The sequence below is a fragment of the Pteropus medius genome, unplaced genomic scaffold (assembly GCF_902729225.1).
Source record: "Pteropus medius unplaced genomic scaffold, Ma_sr-lr_union100, whole genome shotgun sequence".
Taxonomy (NCBI): Eukaryota; Metazoa; Chordata; class Mammalia; order Chiroptera; family Pteropodidae; genus Pteropus; species Pteropus medius.
In genome coordinates, this window is record NW_024346667.1 from 3,372,049 (window position 1) to 3,392,528 (window position 20,480).

Sequence of the window (20,480 nt, forward strand, 5' to 3'; positions counted from 1 at the left end):
TGCTGATGATGTTCTCTTTCTTGGTCAGAGTATTGGTTAAACAGGTATGTTCAAATTTTGTTAAAATTCATTGAGCTGTGCACTTATAACACGTGCAATTTTCTCTCTACATATTATACTCCAATCCAAAGTTTTAAAAAACATTATCAAAGTGTGCCCAGCAATACAAAGTTCTTCTAATAGCGATAATAACTTAACTTCAAGTTTTCCTGAGGAACAAGTTTTCATTTTCATAGAAACGGATAAGAATAATACTTCTTTATGACAAATCTCAAAAAAAGAGGCATTACTTTGTTTAAAAATGTTTAAAAGGGCCTTCATAGAAAAGTCCCCTTCAAATGTGGGCTGAAAGAAGAATCTGTACATATAATTGATCTGGTTTTGTACCTTTTACCCATCCCAACTGATAGGCTAAAAGCCATGCAAAAATAACAAAAATAGTTAAGTCCATTTTTAAAGGCAGCAAAGGGCTAACAAGAATTCCAGTCTATGGCCATGCTACCCTGAACAAACCCGATCCCGTCTGATCTCAGAAGCTAAGCAGGGTCAGGCCTGGTTAACACTTAGATGAGAGACCACCTAGGAAGACCAGGTGCTGTGGTGTAAAAAATAAAAACTAAGGGATTGTAAGCTACAAGGTCCTTGCAATTTACCTCTGTGAGGTCAACCAAGGGTTGCCTCACCTAAAAAAAAAATTTAATTAAATTAAAAATCAAATCAAATAAAAAGAATTCCAAGTAGAGTATTAGCTGAATAAAATAAATGTTGTTAAATCATTTCTATTTGGTGGTGAAGAAAAATGCTCTTTAAAAAAATACATCTTCTAGGCTAGCACCTATAAAGCAAGAGAGATCTAATTGATGAATCATTAAGTGGGAAATTAACAACTTGCGAATACAAAAACAGACAACATGTACCTTTAATGCAGCTACACAAAAGAAATAAACACAAAATCAATTGGACCAAATGAGCTTAAAAAAAAAAAAAGTCCCCTTAAGGAAAAACTTGACAACAAGGGAAATCAGTGGAATTTTACAAAATAGAAGAGTGTGTTATACAGTTTAAGATCTATATTTAATTTATAGGATTGAAAGTCTTTGCACTTTCCTTCCACATATATCTATCACATTGATTACACTGGCGTATTGTATTTAAAAACAATTTCTTGCATCCAAACTACAAAAACACAAAAAGAAGAATGTTGAATAATAATAACCAAAAGTAAGCATCTTAAAATCTGATTAGATACATATTAAAACATGGTCTGACATATAAAATAAATCCATAGTCTGTCTATCCTTGATTTCAAACAAGGACTTATGAAAATGGTTCAGCATATAAAATTTATGGAAAACATTATAGTACATCAAAGCAAAGCAAGTTTAATTAGGCTTAGTTTGATAATTGCTGAAAACAAAGAACCTGCCTCACAGCATGGCTAGTGTAAAATCCAGCAGTAAGTCCAGTTGATCCAAATTAAAACCACCCTATCTACCATCCCATATGAATCCTTTTATCTGAAGTCTACAGAGAACAAAGAATTACAATTCAGCTCAGAATTACAGAGGACCAGTCATTTTTCATCAGGGTTTGCTTTAGCTAAAACCTGACTAGGTATGTTTCATGTCTCTATTTTAAAAATGTAACATATAAGGACTTTAAGGTAAAAGCTAACGGACAAGCCAGAAGCAAATCAGTGTATTTCTTTAGCGTATTTGGATCCATAGAATCCATTTCCACTTTTCCCTGTGTAGGAGTCATAGGGAAACAAAATTCATCATCTTGCAGCCGAATTCTTTTCTGAATTGTTGATTCTCTAAATGGGAAGTGTAGAAATGAACCTCTCAGGAGAATTATACACTCTCCCCCAGATTTAAATAAATTAGGAACTTTAAAGTATTATCGCTAAGCTGATTTTTCAAAGTGGAAAACATAACAGGGAATTGAGAAGCCTGAAAGGAAGTCAGAGGCGGAAATAGAATGCTGTCAGATCTGCTTCCTCTGCCCAGATCAGGCCCTCAGCATCTACCAGCAAGACCATCGTCAAGGTCTCCTTTCTGGTGTCTCTGACATCTAGCTCCTCCAGCCATCCACTTTCAACACTGTCACCTGAATTACAGTTCTAAAAAAGTAAATATGATCACGTTGTCTGCCCACTTATAAAATTCCACTGAAATTTTTAAAAATTCAATACTCTTATTAAAAACATTCAATTTCACTAATGATAAAAATTCTAATTAAAACGCCATTAAATATCATTTTTGCTTATCAAACGGGCACAAATGTCAAACAAAAAATGATTAGTGCCAGCAAAACAGTTATGCAAGAGGCACTTTTATAAACACCTCTAGTGTAAGTATCAATTAGTATAGCCTTTTTGAAAATCAATTTGGCTATATAAAATCATGAGAATTAAAAAAGTCATACTTTGACCTGACTTCTAAGATTTTATTCTAAAAAGTTATCAAAGTTATGAAATTTATATAGGAGAACAGTGATAGCAGGTTAAAACAATCACCCTTAGTAGAAACAATGTAAAACTATGACATTAAGAAAATGTCTGACAGAAGGCCACCTCAGGGCAGGTGGATACCTGTCTCAGTCCATTCAGGTTGCTATAATAAAAACACTACAGGCTGGGTGGCTTATAAACAACAAAAACATTTCTCACAGTTCTGGAGCCTGGGAAATCCAAGATCAAGGTGCTGAAAGTTTCAGTATCTGGTTAGAGCCCACTTCCTGATTCATAAATAGCCATCTTCTCGTTGTGTCCGTCCCCGCATGGTGAAAGGGGTAAGAGATCTCTCTGGAGTCCCTTTTATAAGGTCAGTAATTCCCCTTCATGAGGGCTCCATTCTCATGACCTAATAATCACCTCCCAAAGGGCCCCCTTCCTAAAACCATTACATTGGGGGTTAGAATTTCAACATATGAATTTGGAGTGGCCTGCATAAACATTCTATCTATAGCAATCTATAGTTCTGCAGGGCAGAACTCTGAGGATAAGAAATTCTACAGCTACTGTTAGCTGTGCATATACTGACTACTCTCAAGAATAAGAAAAGAGGTGAAGCTGTTAGTTAAGGCCATTAATACAGGAGCAGGTGAGGAAGAGCAAATTGTTTCAATTTGCAATGCCCTGGGAAGTTGCTGACACTATATTCAAAAAATATACTAATTTGTTCATAATGCACATACATAACAAGAAATTCAAATAACATGGAATACACAAAACTAAAGTTTTATTTAGCCCAAACACTACCACATGAAATAAATCATTATTAATATTAAAGCGCACATTATTTCAGGGAGATTTTCATGCATATATAAAGATAAACTAGACAGAAAAAATATTTTTATTAAAATAGAATCACAATATAGCTTCTATTTTTATTTTAAAATATTACATTTAATTTTACAGAAGGAATAGAAACAAAGTAAAACTATAGGAATTGATGAAGTCTAGATAATTATTTTTCACTAGAGCCATTTTATAAAATTATAAAGAAAGAGGTTGGAGTCAGTTAGTTCAAGATCTGTACGTGTTTTAATTTTAGACAATAGTAATACTGTCTGTAATGAAAGATGAGGAAAATAGCATTCTCATTTTCCTTTCATCTTCTTTTTGTTAGTTATATTATTCTTTCAATCAGAAGTATCTGTAATACTTACATTATGTTCTGTCACTATAATTCTCAGTTTAATCTTAGTTCTGCTATTCCCTCTGCCTGCAATGCTTTCCCTATAAATACCTGCATAGCTCGCTTTCTTACCCCTTTCAAGTATTTGCTCAGACGTCACCTTCTCAGTGAGGTCCTCCTTCATCACCCTATATATATAAAACCGTATCTCCCAGCCCCAAAACTCTCATCCCCTTTCTTACTTTGGTTTTCTCTATAGCAATACTCACCTGCTATTTGTTGTGTTATTCTCTACTATAGTACAAGCTTCATCAGGAAAGAACTTTTTCTCTATTTTATTTATGAATGTATCCTTAGTGGTTAGACCAGTACACTACCTAAATGCTCAATAAATATTTGTTGAGCGAATAAATAAAAATAAATTCTTTTAGGAAAAAAAAGGGAATAGAACAGTTTACGTTTTCTAGACAAAAGGCATCTACTCCAAAATCCTCAGCAAACATCATGTTTAATGGTGAAATGTTAGAAACTTTTCTTTTCCTAATTTTATCAGAAACAAGTTAAAGATGCCTCCTGTCCTCGCTTTATTAAAGATTTACTCTGGGGTTCTAGCCATTGCAATGAGAAAAAAAAATAGATTTAAAAATGGATCAGGAAAAACAAATTTCCTTTTATGCTGAGATATGATTATCTATTTAAAAAATCCCTCAGAGGTACAAGTTGTCCAAATGAATTATTAGAATTAATAAGAGCAGTACAATATACAAGTACTGTAAAAATCTATTGTATTTTTACATATCAGCAACAGAGAAGATAATTTAAGAAAAATGCCATTTATAATAACAAAGATGCATCTGTGAAAATATCAAAAGATATGCAAAAACTTCATAAAGGAAAAATTAATAAAAACACAACCAACTAAATATAGAGGCATACCACACTTATGGTTAAGAAGACTCAATACTGAAAAGCTGTCAATTCTTTCCCAAACTGACATGTATAGTTAATGCAATTCCAATCAGAATTCCAACAGTACTTCGTGATGTATTTGTCAGACCGATTCCAAAATCAATATAGAGAGCAAGTCTCAAAAACAACCAAGATACTTGAAGATGAGTAAGTTGCATGGCTAGTCCTAACACTATTGTCATCTTGAGTTACAAGATATTAAATTAATTGATCGATTAGTGTTTACTAAGTATCTACAATGTGCTCAACTCTACACCCAGTGCTATGGAAGACTAATGAAAAATAAATAGTCTCTGCCCTCTCAGCACTTACTAGTTGAGGAGATAAGATGTGTTCCTCCAAAAACAGTTCAAAACAGGAGGTAAGTGTTCCACTCTGGGCTCAAACTCAGTCTAAAGGTGTGATTAGATTAATTAAATCCATGGGAAGGCCCCAAGAGTTCATTTCGTCCAACTTCTCACATTGAAGCATTCATTGTAAATGCCTATTTGTTGAGCAACCTTTGCCAGTCATTAAATGATAACTCAAGTGACACATTAAAAATAGAAAATTATTGAGCTCTTTGTGTGTAAAAGTTTTTTGAATTATCTGTTAGTCTACCAGTTCTTCCTCAGAAGAACATAGAACTGTCATTTTGAGTCACATTCAATTAATCACAGGCCCATCAATGCTACCTTGACTCAAGGGGACAAAAATCAATTTATATTGGGCAAGTTGTTAGATGCACCCATCTCTACTACCTCTTAGTTTCTCTAAAATGTAACGTGTAAAATGTAAAATGTACTTGTCATCCATCAGTCAAAATCAATATTTTTTTACTGTATATTTCAACTTAGGTGGCAATTCAAAATAAAGGGAAGTATAGAACCTATCCTAGGTTCAAATTCCAGCCCTGCCATTTTCTAGCTCTGTGACGTTATACCAAAGGTTTCTCATTTGCAAAATGGGACTATGAAAACTTACCTATGGAAGGTGTTGTGAGAATTAACGTAATTGTGCAGAGAAAGCACCAGGCACATAACACTGCTCAGGAATTGTCAGTGTTCTTCCCTTCTTTCTATGAAAGGTTCGCTATATTCGTGGCCTTATTGAGACCCCACACATACACATGTCAGTATACTAAGATTTCATTTATTTGGTAGTTACTAAATCTTTCACGAGTCCAAGATAGTGTCAAGATTTAGAAGGTGGAAAGAGTAATGAGATTCATGAGGGCTTCCTGAGGGATATAAGAAAACTAGAACAGAATTTTAACAAATACACAAGCTGTGGCTCGGTGGTAAAGAGAAAGAAAGACAAAGCAGAGGTGAGGCATGCGAGCAGAGTTGAGGAGGTGGGAATGAACGTGGCAATAACCTGACTCTGGCAGGAGCAAGGGGGTAAACATTTTCGAGAACCTGTTATGTGCCAAGAACCTTGTGGTCTCATGTAGGCAAATCACCGCATTAACTCTCCTAACAAGCAGTAGAGCTAGAATCCACACCCTACACTGCCTGCACCAAGTTATGTTTCCAGCTACAAGTCGCTACCTCCACAGGGGAGCAGTGTATAGATAATTAGAGAAGTGAGAGATTATTATAGAGGACTGGAAAGCCGAGTAGATAAGTTTAGAATTGTTACTATGGGCAGTTAGAAGCCATGGAAATGTCCAAATAAATAGTAGCCGGTTACTCTATTGCCCTGTTAATTGAGTTATGAATGCATTGACCAGCCATATATAGGCATATCATTCACCAATGATTAAATAAATAGTGTGTCTCTCTCTATATATATGTATACATATATATAACATATATGTATTACATACATATATATAATAGTGTGTGTGTGTATATATATATAATCCAGATTAAAAGAGACATGGCAACTAAATGGAATAACCAATCCTATACTGGATTCTGTATTGGCAGAAAAAGAAATGTGTTATAAAGGACATTATTGGATTGACTGACAAAATTGGAATTAGGATAGTAGATTAGATAAAAGTATTCTATCAATGTTAAATTTGCTGAATTTAATTACTATATGATAGTAAGATAAGAGAATATCTTTATTCTTAGGGAATGCACATTGAAATATTAAAGGGTAAGCTCTGGGATACAGCCACTCACTCTCAAACAGTTCAGAAAAATTAAATCTATATCTATACAAAGAGAGAGAGAATAATAAAGCCAATGGAGTAAACCATTAGCTATAGGTAAATCCATATAAAATATAATCAGATTGTACTATTCCTAGTCTTGTAACTTTTCTTCAAATTTTCAGTTATTTCTAAAATATATATATGCATTTTTGGTCACTTAGATTTTTTAAATGTGGGGATTAGTGCCTTAGATAAATGTTTAAGGTCTAAAGAGAAATCACTTTGAAACGAAAATCTAGTATAACACTTTTCTTTTAAAAAAAAATTAAATTAAATTTACGCAGAATGTAGGAAGGAAATTTAATGAACAGCTAATGTGTTTTAGGTCCTTTACAGATTTTCTTATTTTATCCTCAAAGCAAGCCTTCAAGGCCTTCTGGCACTTAAGAAGTACAAGATATGTAAATTGGTTGTTGTTAAAAATTTTTTTTAAAAAAGCCTTTGAGGTAGATATTTCAAATGATGCAACCAGGCTCAAAAACTCAAGGTAAGTGGTGGAAACTGAATTTGAATTCCGGTCTATTGAATATTTGTAGCGTCAAATCAAATGCTCATCAGTGAGTATTTATAAGGTATGCTATATCACAATCATCTTATTATTTGTAAGTTAAATAAAAATACATTTATGTAAAACATAATATATGTGATGTTAAACAACACAGGTTAAAGTCCTTCCTTTTCCTGGATCACTCTAAAAGCATAGTTTGGATTATTTGTAATAAAATGCATGGCCTTACACATGCCGCTCCTGAAGCTTTGATGAGTGAGGTGAATAATCAGCTAAAGAAGCTGAGTCATGAAGCAAAGAAGGGAGATGTTGCAGCGGAAACAATTGGCCAGAACCTCACCCGACCACAACTGTTCACCCCACCCCTTAGATTCCAATTTTCACTCTGCACATACTCACCCACACATGCACACACATGCATACACAACACACGCACAAACACAAAACACACACACAAGCACAAATCCACACACATCATGTGATTTCACTTAGTCCCTGAGTCCCTACCCACAAAAACCTATATGATCCCAATTCAGGAATCTGTCTTTCCCTCCTCACCCTTCCTAGTCCATCAGCACCTGTTATCAGAGGAGGACTTCAGGGGCTCAGAGGCCACAAACAGGCTGCCCAATGTCCCATCTCCAGGTAAGTTCACTCAACAATTCACTTCATTGATTAGATTTCCTTTGCTACATTCTCTATTGTGATTCCAAACAGACCCAAATGATGTTAAACCAGGCTAAGAATGGGTTTGGAGATCATAAAGAACAAAATCAAATGCAAGAAGAGGTGTCAATTATCACAGACTTGTTCATCTTTTCCCTGCCATGGTGGCATTTAAAATTTTTTCTATTACTCATTTAGATTCCAATCTCTGAGCTCTTCTCTCCTTTCTTCCAGCTTCTAAGTTAAACAGATTTTTCTCAGTAAAATAACCCTTCGGTTACTACCAGGGACAGACTGGTATGTGGGCTACAACAGATGTACAAGACAAGCTCTACAGGCATGTTAAAGGGTAGAGTGTCAAGATAAAATTTATCTAATGCGGCGTTTCCTCTCAAGTGCAATTTATCAACTCTTAGATGTTGAATCCCTTATAAATATTAGATTCCTTTTTTTTTTTTTTTTTTTTTTACAAACCCTGTTTATTATTTTACCCTTGGTTCAGGACAGGCTTTGAAATTAGATTGACTCATTTCCTTTCTGCTTGTAAATTCACCTTCTTTACTTCTAATTCTAATTTTTTCCCTTTGCCTTGAAATTGAATTTATATTCTAACACTTTGAAAAACAATGTCAATTAGAATTTGGCACTTTTGTGGAAGCTATTTGTTCCAAAATGCCTTTTAGCACATTCACATCAATGCAGCGTCTGTTGGTGGACCCACATCGTAGGAACACTGATGGTGACTACAAAATCATCTGGCATGTGTCTCGGGTGTGACAATATCTCTGATGTCATGAAGCCTTTTCAGTGACTGAGAGAAGAGACCTAGTTGCTTCTAAAGTTAAGTCCAATAATGATAGACTATTTGAGCTCAAAGTTGTCTGTGCCGGCTGATTCTATGGCGGCAAAATTTAGGAAAGGATCAGTAGTCACAGAGCATGACCCTAGAGAGTGATTATCAGGTCCTGACCCAGAGAGGACACCAGGTCACATCACAGTAGCATGTCCAAAAAGGATGACAAAGCCCGGGCCTCCTGAGGTAAGAATTGAAAGTACCAATGTATAAACCATTAGACATCAAAAGTGAGAAGGATGAGCTAGATAGGCAGTGCATCAGTAAAGCAAGCTAGTAAAGCAAGCATCAGTAAACCAATGTCATCTGCTGGTTCCCTTCTTTTTATAAAGACTTGGAAGGGGCAGAATTCAGACCTTCCAGCCTGACACCTGTACTGAAAGCGGCCCACAAACATGCAGCTCCGTGTGAGGCCTTCTGTGATTTCTTCAACTGAAATTAATCACTCGCTCCCAATACTCCCACAGCACTTTGTTACCTTATTTACAGCCCTTGAAATAATGGATGTGGAAGTGCTTTGTAAACTGAAAAGCACTACACAAATGTCAGATGTTGGGGGTTTAGCAGGGGAGCAATAGATAATGCATCTCTTCCATCTGAGTCAGAAACCAATTGAGAGAGAGACACAGGGAGTCAGCCAGACAGAGATCAACTCGTCATCAGACTTATTACTGATGACAGCTAGTTCAAATGCAGTGCCACAATGAACTTCCTCGTATTTTGGCCCAGAATTAAAGGAATCTCCCCAGTCAAGTCCTATTGCATGCATGCTCATAACAGGAGCCCAAGGAGCCCAAGCTAATCAAAGGAGTCATTTCCCCTCCCTTGGGGAAGCAGGAGTGAGCGAGAAGCAAGGGGTGGCCAGACATGTCACTCTAAGTCTCTCTACATAGAAACACAAAGAGAGAGAGAGATAGAAAGTCCGTTCGCTATAAAGGGTTTCCTTTGCTTCATGTTTCAGTTACTCACGGGTACTTGGCAGACTCTGGGCTAGATGCTCAGTGAGACCTCAGAGGGTTTATAATCCAGTAGAAACTATTAACAATCCACTGTGAGAGTCGTACATTAGGGAGGGTAGAGTTCATTCTTCCTGGGTGAGCTGGGGAAGGTTTCATAGAGCAGGTGACATTTGAGTTGGCTCTTGGAGTATGTGTAGGAGTTCACCAGATGGAGAAGAGAAGGAAGGGAATTATTCCCAGCAAAGGAAACAGCAGGGAAAAGACAGGAAAGCTCAAGCTTTTTATGGAAGGAAATGTGGCACAAATAAATGAACGCACATTTATTTGTACTTTGAGAGTACAAAGCTATATACTGTCATGTTTTACTTTTCTATTATATCTAACTTTCCAAGGTCGAAGGCAAAATTCAGATTAATATCACCGTTTTTTATCTCAAGATAAAACAGATTAGTTTTCCTCTCTAGTATTATTTAACATACATAATGAAAACTTTTGGAATTTGCTTTTGTTTCTTTTTTAAAAAATAAATTCAAAAAGTGTCTTGCAGAAGACACAACTTTTATGAACCGAGACACAAGGAGTTCATTTTTAGAGCTCTTTACCAAAAGGTACAGTTAATGAGACAACAGAAAACAAAAAGCAATAAAATTATTTACTCATGTCTCTTGGAACATTAAAGGGAATGATATACATAGTCTACAGCAACATTTAGTAAAGAATTCTTTCTTATCCTATCTACTTCTCTCTTACTCCAAATCTAGTCCCTCCTCAACAGCCTCCTCCAAAACAAACAGGAAGAGGAAGGGAATACCCCCACCTTAATCACTTATGTTTTATGTCCTAACATATATATTTGTAATATATATGAGATATGTGATATATATAAGTTGTGTAGGTAAGAATATAAATTCCCATTCAATATATGTAAAATTCATTGGTCACTCAAGATTAAATTCATATCCAAACATATTTCCCACTGGTCTCCATACATTGGAAAGCAAAATATTTTGGCTCCTTCTGTACGTTTAAATTTTTTAAATCCTCTTATGTCCATTTGTCATAATTTTGTTTTGAGCAACTTCCTTCATCCTAGGGAATGTAATTGCATCCATCTGTCATCTGAACTTTTTCAAATAAGCTTTCCCCAAAGTCTGAGGACAGTCCTTGCCTATAAACTCTAATATGTCAAAGTCACTTTCTCCAAACTGTTCCCATCACATCCACTTCCCAGATACTTTTTCCCAATTCTAAGGACGACCTTCACCAGCTTCTGTCCCCACCTGGCCTTGCTAATCTGTTCAGGGGTTATCTGTTAAACATAATGACTCAGCTGAGTTTCACAACAACATCCTCAACAAACAACACCAATCATAACTCTTGACCAGAATGCTTCTAAATGTCAGCCTGTCCCCGCCCTCCACATGGCCCCACTTCTGTTTCTAAGGCCCATTGTTCTGGCATGATTGTGACTCACAGCACCAAACTGCTCAGAAAAAAAATATTTCTGTAAAAAAATGACAAAGAATTAATATATTTAATACAGTAAAAGATGATATAAAAATTATAATTGATATGTGAATAAACAAAATTAAATACAAATGATTAACAAACTCTGGTGAAATTTTAACCATCTCAAGTAATCGAAGCAATACAAATTGAAACAATGATAAGATAAAATTTGATAACAAAGATATTTAAAAGATGATATCTAATGATGTCAAAGGTTTAAGAGGACAGTCTCAGACGCTTCTGGTAAATTGGTATGATCTTTGATGAATGTAATTTCAGAGCATCTGCTTCCAATTTTAAGATTCTGTTATAAGGATAAAATGGGAATAAAATTGTATAAACAAGGATACTCATCATTATTTGTATTACTCAGCATTATTTGTAGTAGCAAGAAAAAGGAAATATCCTTAATGTCTATTTTTAGACAAGTGGTTAAATATTTGTGATGCTGATAAAGATTTTAATAAATAAGAATATATTTAGATATGCAGTATAATTATGGAAATATAGGTAGATATGCATAGAAAAAAGAATAAAATATTAACAATGATTGGTGATCTTTTATTTCAACTTTCCTATGTGATCAGATTTTTTTTAATAAGAATGTGTCATAGCTGGTTGGCATGGGACAACTGTCAGTCCCGAAGTTTCTCTGGCTTCCTTCAGATCCTCATTCAGCTTCTCCATGTCCTAGACTATATGCATGTTCGCCTCTGTGATACAGGGTACCAAATTCTTCAGACATCAACACCATCAAAGTCAAAGGCAATAAGAACAGACACAGTCATGGGCTCCAGCTCATGCTTCTGGGTTCTCTCTTGTCCTGACTCTCCTCTGCTTTACATTTATCTTTCCTGCTCACCCTATAGAATTCAAATCCCAGGGTCAAACACAAAGACGACAGCCGTAGAGAGAATTTTTAATCACCTCCTACAATTGTGTACGGTCAAATTCCTTTAATAAATAAATAAATACCTAGTGGCCTTGCTTCTCTGATTAAACTATGACTGATATAGAAAGCAAGAAGTAGGTGGGATTTGTTTATTAAAATCCAAGTTTCCTTTCAGCAGTGGCGGATTCTAAAATAAACTCAGTCTCTTTATATCCATAATCAACTAAAGATCCAGAGAGTCATCTTCTCTACACAAAATTATCATCAGCATAAATTTAGATGGTTTAGGGTAAGGTGCCAAGTACACATATCTCCTCTCCTCCCAAAATCTCTTGAAAAAGATTATTTTAAATTTTAAAATAATTTAAAAGGTATAAACCCATAAGAACCAAGAGAAGAGCCAAAAGTAGGTGAAGAGTTTTAATAAATTGCAGGAAGACGTAAAGCAGATGGAAGAATGACAACCAATGAAGGGAAACGACGGGAGCATCAGCCTAGAGCATCGATGATGGTATCTGTGGGATCTGAAAAACTCTAGACTCTGAGATAACACAATCAAGGGAAAGCAGGTCACCTACCAAGCAGTATCACCACAGAGTAGAATTCGCTATTTAATTCCATGTGGAGGTACCCCAGCATAACAGCCTGCTCTTCACATGTACCATTCAAAAGCCTGACCATCAACAACCCCAGTTCTATATACAGAACTCCCAAGTCAGTCTCTGTTGCTCTGGTATTAAATATAAACAAAATATTTTTATTTGCAAATGTGAATTTAAAAAATCAAGCAGAAAATGTTATCCCCTTCCCCACCTCCCCTCCCCCCAAAAAAACAAAGATAATTCAGGGCACAGAAGAGAACTAAAAACACAAGCAGAACAAAGTCTATAAAACTAAAAACTATACTCTATGAATAGATGAGCCATGAGAGAATAAGAAAGAACTCTTAGAATTTAAAATTCTGGTTGTATAATTACTGAGATTTTAAAAGTGCAATACAGCAGTCACCCCTTATCCGTGGGGTATATGTCCCTAAGACCTCTGGCGGATGCCTGAAATTGCACATAGTACTGAACACTATATATACTGCTTTCTTCCTATACATACCTATGATAAAGTTTAATTTATAAATTAAGCACGATAAGAGATTAATGACAATAACTAAAAAGAAAATAGAACATATGATATACTAGAATAAGAGTGATGTGAATATGGTTTCTCTCTCTCAAAATATCTTATTGTACTGTACTCACTGTTCTTCTGATGACGTAAAATGATACAATACCAACTTGAGATAAAGTGAGGTGAATGAGACATTATTTAATAAAATACCTGTTACTTGAACACAAGCACTACGATTCCTTGACAGTTGACCTGGTGACCAAGATGGCTACAGAGTGACTAGGGAGTCACATCCTGGGCAAGACAGGGTGGGACTCGTGAGATTTCATCACATTACTCATAATGGCACATTATTTAAAACTTATGAAGTGTTTATTTCTGGAAATTTCCACTTAATATTTTCAGACCCAGGTTAACCACAGGTAACTGAGACTGCAGAAACCTCGAATAAGGGGGGAAGTGACTCATCCCTTTGTCCCACTTCTCCATGCTGTAAACACTCCCCTGCCCCCCAGTTAGTCACTTACTAGCCATCTTGGTTATTGACTATCGAGGGATCACAGTGCTTGTGTTCAAGTGACACGTTACTTAATAATGCCACATTCGCGTAACTTTTACTACAGCATATTGTTATAATTGTCTTATTTTATTATTAGTTATTGTTGTTAACCTCTTGCTGCGCCAAATTTATAAATTAAATTTTATCATAGGTAAGTTTGTACAGGAAGAAACATAGCACATATAGATTCGGTACTAGCTGCAGTTTCAGGCATCCACTGGGGGTGTTAAAAGGAGGAACCACTGTATCTATTTGAACTAAATGTTAGGCGCACTCTCCATCGAGTGGCAAGTGGCAATGACATTAGACCCACGGAGAATAAACCTAAGCGTGGTGCTTTCCAAGTCAGGGAACAATACTTAAAGTATCATAATCATGTAAATAATGCTTCTTGATTTTAAGTTTATGTTTCTCAACATATAGAGAAATCGTGAAAAAATCCACAATGGTTACAGAACACAATGCAGCTATTATCAACCTTGAAATGGAAGGAAGTTGGGGAGCAATGAAAGGAAAGATCAGAGCAGAGGTTTCCTCATCTTACAAAATGAAGAGTCAAGATACAGTGGCTGGAATAATAAATGAAGGGTAAGTATATCATTTAAAGGCGCAGAAGTCATCCAAGGAAGAAAAAAATCCGTATAACTGCTGAGCCAGACAGGGTAGAAATGATATGATATTCCTCTATCATGAAAAGAAATTGATATTGAGAAACAAAGAAAGAATGCCATAACCCTGTTTATATTATTATATTATCATTTGTTTTAGAAATTATAAAAGTGACTAACCAAAGAAAAACCCAAAACAGGATTAGTTGAAGAAAGCAGTTGCCCTTGGAATGAGAATGGGAGTGAAGACAATATATGCTTGGAGCCACCGTAGGAGGAGGTTTGTCTGTACAAAGGAACCAAGATTGGGAGACAGAGAAAGAGAACAATCCAGATCTGATGATATTGCTAGAGTCCATCAGTCAAGCTGAGTGTGGAACTGGATTTTTAATTATGTATGCTATCTTGAGGCATTCAGGCTGCTACAATAGAATACCATAAACTCGGTAGCTTGTAAACAATGGATATTTATTTCTCACAGTTCTGGAGGCTGAGAAGTCCAAGATCAAGGTGCTGGTAGGTTCAGTGTCTGGGGAGGACCAGCTTCCTCAGCCTTATCAATGTAAGCTCATATAGTGGAAGGGGCAAGGGAGCTCTCTTTGCCTCTTATATAAGGGCACTAATTCCTTTCATGAGGACTCTACACTCATCACCTAATCACCTCTCACAGGCCCCATCTCCAAATACCATCACCATGGTGGTTAGGATTTCTGCAAATGAATTTGGGGGTACACATTCAGACCATAGCATCAGTCAATAAAGTTCGATTTTTAGTTGGCTTTCTGAAACTTGTCCTTAAACATATTCAGTCTGTACCAACTGTCTCTCTCTTTCTGCCCCCTCACCACAGTTGAGCTCTTTGTCTTCCCGTCTTCATAAATCTGCATTGCTGGATATCTTGTGTTGTGTATTTATATAACAAGTTGGAAGTTCCTAGCTATGTGGATTATTTTTTTTTTTTTATACCTATAGCACCCGGTCTTCCTAGGAGGTCTCCCATCCAAGTAGTAGCCAGGCCTGACCCTTCTTAGCTTCCAAGATCAGATGGGATCAGGCGTGTTCAGGGTGGCATGGCCGTAGATGCATGTGGATTATTTTTAATTGATAAATTAAAGTTTATCTAGCAATGCTGTCTTCAAAAATAAGGAGGTTCTATTGATTTGAAGAGACTAGATTGGGTGCCCAAATTGAATTTCTGAGTTTGGGGCCTTTCTGGTAGCCACAGCAAGAATATTCTTGGATTGAGCCCCAAAGCTCTGCCTGATTAACAAAATGCATGACTGTCTTCTATTTTCAATTTTTAGAAAATAGAAAATATATAATCATATTCTATGATTATATAATCATAGAATACCAGGAATGAAGGGTCTTAGAGATCACCTAGTCTGATGTCCCCACTTTTACATCTCAGAGGTTAAGCAGTTTTCTCAGGCAACATGCTAAGAGTTTCTCAGGCAGAACCAGAACTGGAATCTGAGTTTCTCCAGACTCTAGTTCCTTGCTCTTTGTGTTAACTCGTTGGGGTGGGGATGGGGTAGGGGAAGGAAAATAATAGCAAAATGATAACATTGAGTCTGTAGAGTCAAATAAGGAACATAAACGGGGATCCAAAGGTGTCTTTGTTGGCAATGTCTGACCCCTGGGTCTCTCCAGAGACCTCTCTGCCCAATGCTTTCCCTGCCTGAGGCCAGTTGCAGGGAATTCTGAGGCCCTTCTGAAACGAAGATCCAGGACCTGGGAGGCTAAGGGCAGGCAAATCTCTTTGCATCCTCTAGGTGCATAGCACGTGTCCAAGGACACCCTCAGCCTGTGTCACTGAGGCTGGCAGCACCTTGGCATGGGTCAGTGCTCTCTGGGTGATTCTGCCAAGTTTCAAACTCTTTTCAGTCAGAGAAACTTTTTTTTTAACCCAATCAATAGCAAATTACATTTTTGTATAAATGTTAGATGACGGCATTACAGGAACATCTAAAGGAGAAAAAAAACTACCCTTAGTCTTACTACCTTCACCCAAGAACTGACTTCCTTTTTGCTTTTTCTTTTCTGGCTTTTGTCCATGTGCACACATAATTTTTGCTTGGTGGTAATCAGAAGGAGCATACAATTTCATATTAAAGCAATAAACTTTTAATGATATAGATATGGAGAGAGAGAAGGCAAATGGCTATACAGCAAAATTTATGTAGGTTTGTAGGGAAAAATCCATTTTAAAGGGGAAAGTATAGGATAATAGCACATATTTGAGCAGTATTTTTGGGATAGTGCTTATAAAGATTTCGATAAAATTCCTTCTCTTTCCTTTTTATATTGTTCTTTACCCAAGTCAAGATGAAATGAATGTAATATATGTTCCACCTATATTTGTACCATTTGTACCATTTGATTTTTTTAAATAATTATGGTAGTTAAGAAGAAAAAGAATCATAGATCTTAGCACTAGAAGGGAACTTAGAGATATTACTTCCAACCCAGTGAGAAGCAAATTGTCAGTAGCATTTGGAATTATGTAAGCGAGGCCCAATTTTTACATCCCTCTCTCTTGTCATGCAAATTGGCCTAATCTCCCTCAAGTAATAAGTCAGCAAGCATTTATCTATTACTTACCTTAAGTCTAATGCTAAGCCTTATTAGGGGGTCACAACATGGTAGATCGTTGTCCTACAAGCTTCTTAAAATGCTCTGAAAAACTGAGGCAAAGATACATTAAACTGTCAGTGAATTGACCTGACATATTGTATATTTGTCATTTTGTTTTCTGTCTATATTCCCCTATTAGAAGGTCAGGCCAATGAAGGCAAAAACTTCGTTTGCTCACTGCTGCATCAGCTGCCCCTTCGTCTTAGTCAGCTTGGGCTGCTATAACAAAAATTCCATAGATTGAGTGGCTTAAACAACAAACATTTCTTTCTCATACCTCTGGAGCCTGAGAAGTGCACGATCAAGGTGCCAGTAGATCTAGTGTCTTGTGAGAGCCTTCTTCCTGTGTTCTAGGTGTCTGCCTTCTCACTGTGCCCTCACATGGCAGAGAGAAAGCTCTAGTCTCTTCATCTCCTTATAAGGGTACCAGGCCCATCATGGGGGCTCCACTTATGATTTCATCCAAATCCAATTACCTCCCAAAGGCCCTATCTCCAAACACCACCACACTGGGAATTATGATCTCAACATATGGATTTGGGGGTGGAGGACACAAACATTGAGTCCACAGCACCCTCCTACAGTGCCTGATTATGTGGCTCCCAATGTGTCAGCTGACTCCCACTTTCTGTTGTATTCTTACTAGATTTGGAGCCCAAAAGCCTCCTAGCAGTTTTTTCTGTTTCCTCTCCAGTTCTAAACTGCAAGCTAGCTGTATTTTTCATCTTTGTGTCTCAAATAACATGTCAGATTTTATTAGAAGATGGGCAGTCTTTGTATCTCATAACTATTTTACATGGATACAGTAATGAAAAGGCTAATCATTTCGTGTGAACTCTCTTCCAGCTTACCTAAAATTTAGGCATGAGTGCCATCTGTCCCTGCCACAGTATATTGGTCAGGATAAGTCAGAAAGGACACAATTCATTCTCACCAACTTAAACAGAAAGGAATTTACAACAGTAATGATATTTATGCTCATGGTTTCAGAGACAGTGTCTACACTGAGCTTCCAGAAACAACTGTCAAAGTCACACTGCAGAACTAAAATGCCAAGTTTCCTGCCACAGTCAGAAAATTGCTGGGCAAATCAGGAAGCCACCACCACACCGAGGAATCCAAAACCCCACCACATCTGCTGCAATGCGGTCTCTGCCCCTCTCAGCTCCAATAGCTAGTCTCCCTCTAGTGCAGCTGATTGGTATCATCTAAATCACATCCAGAAATATAACTGCAAGGGAGCTTGGGGAATGTTGATCGTGGCTTGCCAGACTCTATAATAATAGGCACTCTAGAGAGGAAAAGGTTGAAATAGAGGCTGAGGGATCCCAGCCACACCAGCTTCCACACAAGAGGAAGGTGATTGCATCAGAATTAAGGGGATTATCTTGTAGATTCCACCTTTCTACTCATTTTAGTTAGAGCAATTAAGTTTCTTAGTCGACCAATTTTTTCTCCAGGTTTATTGAGATATTATTGCATTTATTTTAGGTGTACAACATAAGGATATTTGATATATGTCTATATTATAAAATGATGAGAACTTTTAAGACCTATTCTCTTAGCAACTTTCAAATATGCCATGCGGTACTGTTAACTGTAGTCACTATGCTGTTCATTACACCCCATAATTTACTTCTTATAACTGGAAGTTTATACCTTGATCACTTTCATCCGATCCCCCTGCTCCCCCGCCCCCCGCCATCCCTACCTCTGGCAACCACAAATCTCACCTCTATTTACATGAGTATAAGTTTTTTTCTTAGATTTCACATCTAAGTGAGATCATACAGTACTTATCTTTCATTGTCTGACTCATTTCACTTAGCATAATGCCCTCAAGGTCCATTTATGTTGTACCTATGGCAGGATTTCCTTCTTTTTTATAGCTGAATAGTAATCCATCATGTGTGTGTGCATATATATATATACACACACACACACACACACACATATATATGTATATATGTATATATACACATATATATACACACACAACATATATATATATCACATTCTCTTGATTATTCAAATAGTAATCCATTGTGTGTGTGTGTATATATATACATATATATATATGTATATATATATCGCATATTCTCTTGATTATTCAAAATATTATTCATGTTGATTAGCCAACAAATATTTGTTGAGCTTCTGTTTTGAATCAGGCACTATGCTAAGGGCTGGGAACACCAACATGACTATGGCACAGGGTGCCTTAAGAAACTCAGAGTATATTGGAAGAAATAAACTAATATGGTGACAAGAAATGGTTTATTCCAGAGGAAACCTGCACAAAATGCTCAGGGCGCCCAGACGAATCTGTGCATACCCTGGTCTCCTTTCTTCTGAATGAATAAACCAAATTTCTACTGATTCTTGTAATGGAATCCCTATTTCTCCCAAAGTATTTTCTCTGAATGAACTCTGCTTGAGATTAGAGTCAAAATTGTAAATCACTTGACACCTGGCCACATTTCTTCAGGAATTTTTGTTGTTTCTGTCATTATCATTGTTTTAACAAAGCACTGAACTGCCTTTCTTCAACCAAAACACTGTTAATCAAATACTAGTAAAGTTTTTTTTCATGTATGTATTTGAGTTATATTTATGTAGTTTTGCTTATATCTAGGTACACTTGTCCCTACACAAACTGATATTTGTACCCATGAATATTTGTGGAGAAATGTCACTCCATAAATATGTATCTGTGTATATGGTCCTTCAGTTTGCTTGTTGTTTGTAAAAATGCACAAATGTAGATGAAAGTTCAATGGAAGTCAAATATGATAAATAAATTCAAAGAGGTATCAGAAAAGAGACAGAAATATAAACGTGTAGGAATCATATGTAAGTGATTCTCACACTGAATTCTAAGGGCTGTCTTTAAGAGCATCTTGTTTAATTTCCAGAGTTATCTAAGTGCTTTTTTTTATTTCCATATAAAAGAGCCCTCAAATCGAAGATTAACCACCCAATAGGATCTAAACCCCTACCTATCTATTCTCTATTCTATGCATTCTTGGAGGACAGAAACTAATCTTTTCCTTCTCTGGATCAACAGTACACAATGTCCAACACAAGGGTGATGCTCAGAAAAAAAGAAAGAGAAGGAAGGAGATAATCAAGGAGGGAAGAAAAATACAGGAAGGAAGGGAGGAAGGAAGGAAGGAAGGAAAAAGGAAGGAAGGAAAAAAAGGAAGAAGGAAGGAAGGAAAAGAAGAAGAAGAAGGAAGAAGGAAGGAAGGAAGGAAGAAAAGGAAGAAGAAAGGAAAAAAGAAGAAAAATAAAGGAAGGGAGGAGGGGAAAGAAGGAGGGAGAAAAGAAAGAGAAGGACAGTAGGAAAGAGAGAGGGAAAGAAGGGAAAGGCAGAGAAAAGGAGGAAATCAGCCTTATTCATCATGAGTAGAT

General features: G+C 36.6%; 2 pseudogenes; one reads left to right on the forward strand and one right to left on the reverse strand.

Annotated features, from left to right (window-relative positions):
* Positions 1–485: 485 nt before the first annotated feature.
* LOC120613620 (uncharacterized) lies at positions 486–604 on the forward strand (annotated as a pseudogene).
* A 14,788-nt stretch (positions 605–15,392) lies between these two features.
* Positions 15,393–15,511, reverse strand: LOC120613537 (uncharacterized; annotated as a pseudogene).
* Positions 15,512–20,480: the final 4,969 nt, after the last annotated feature.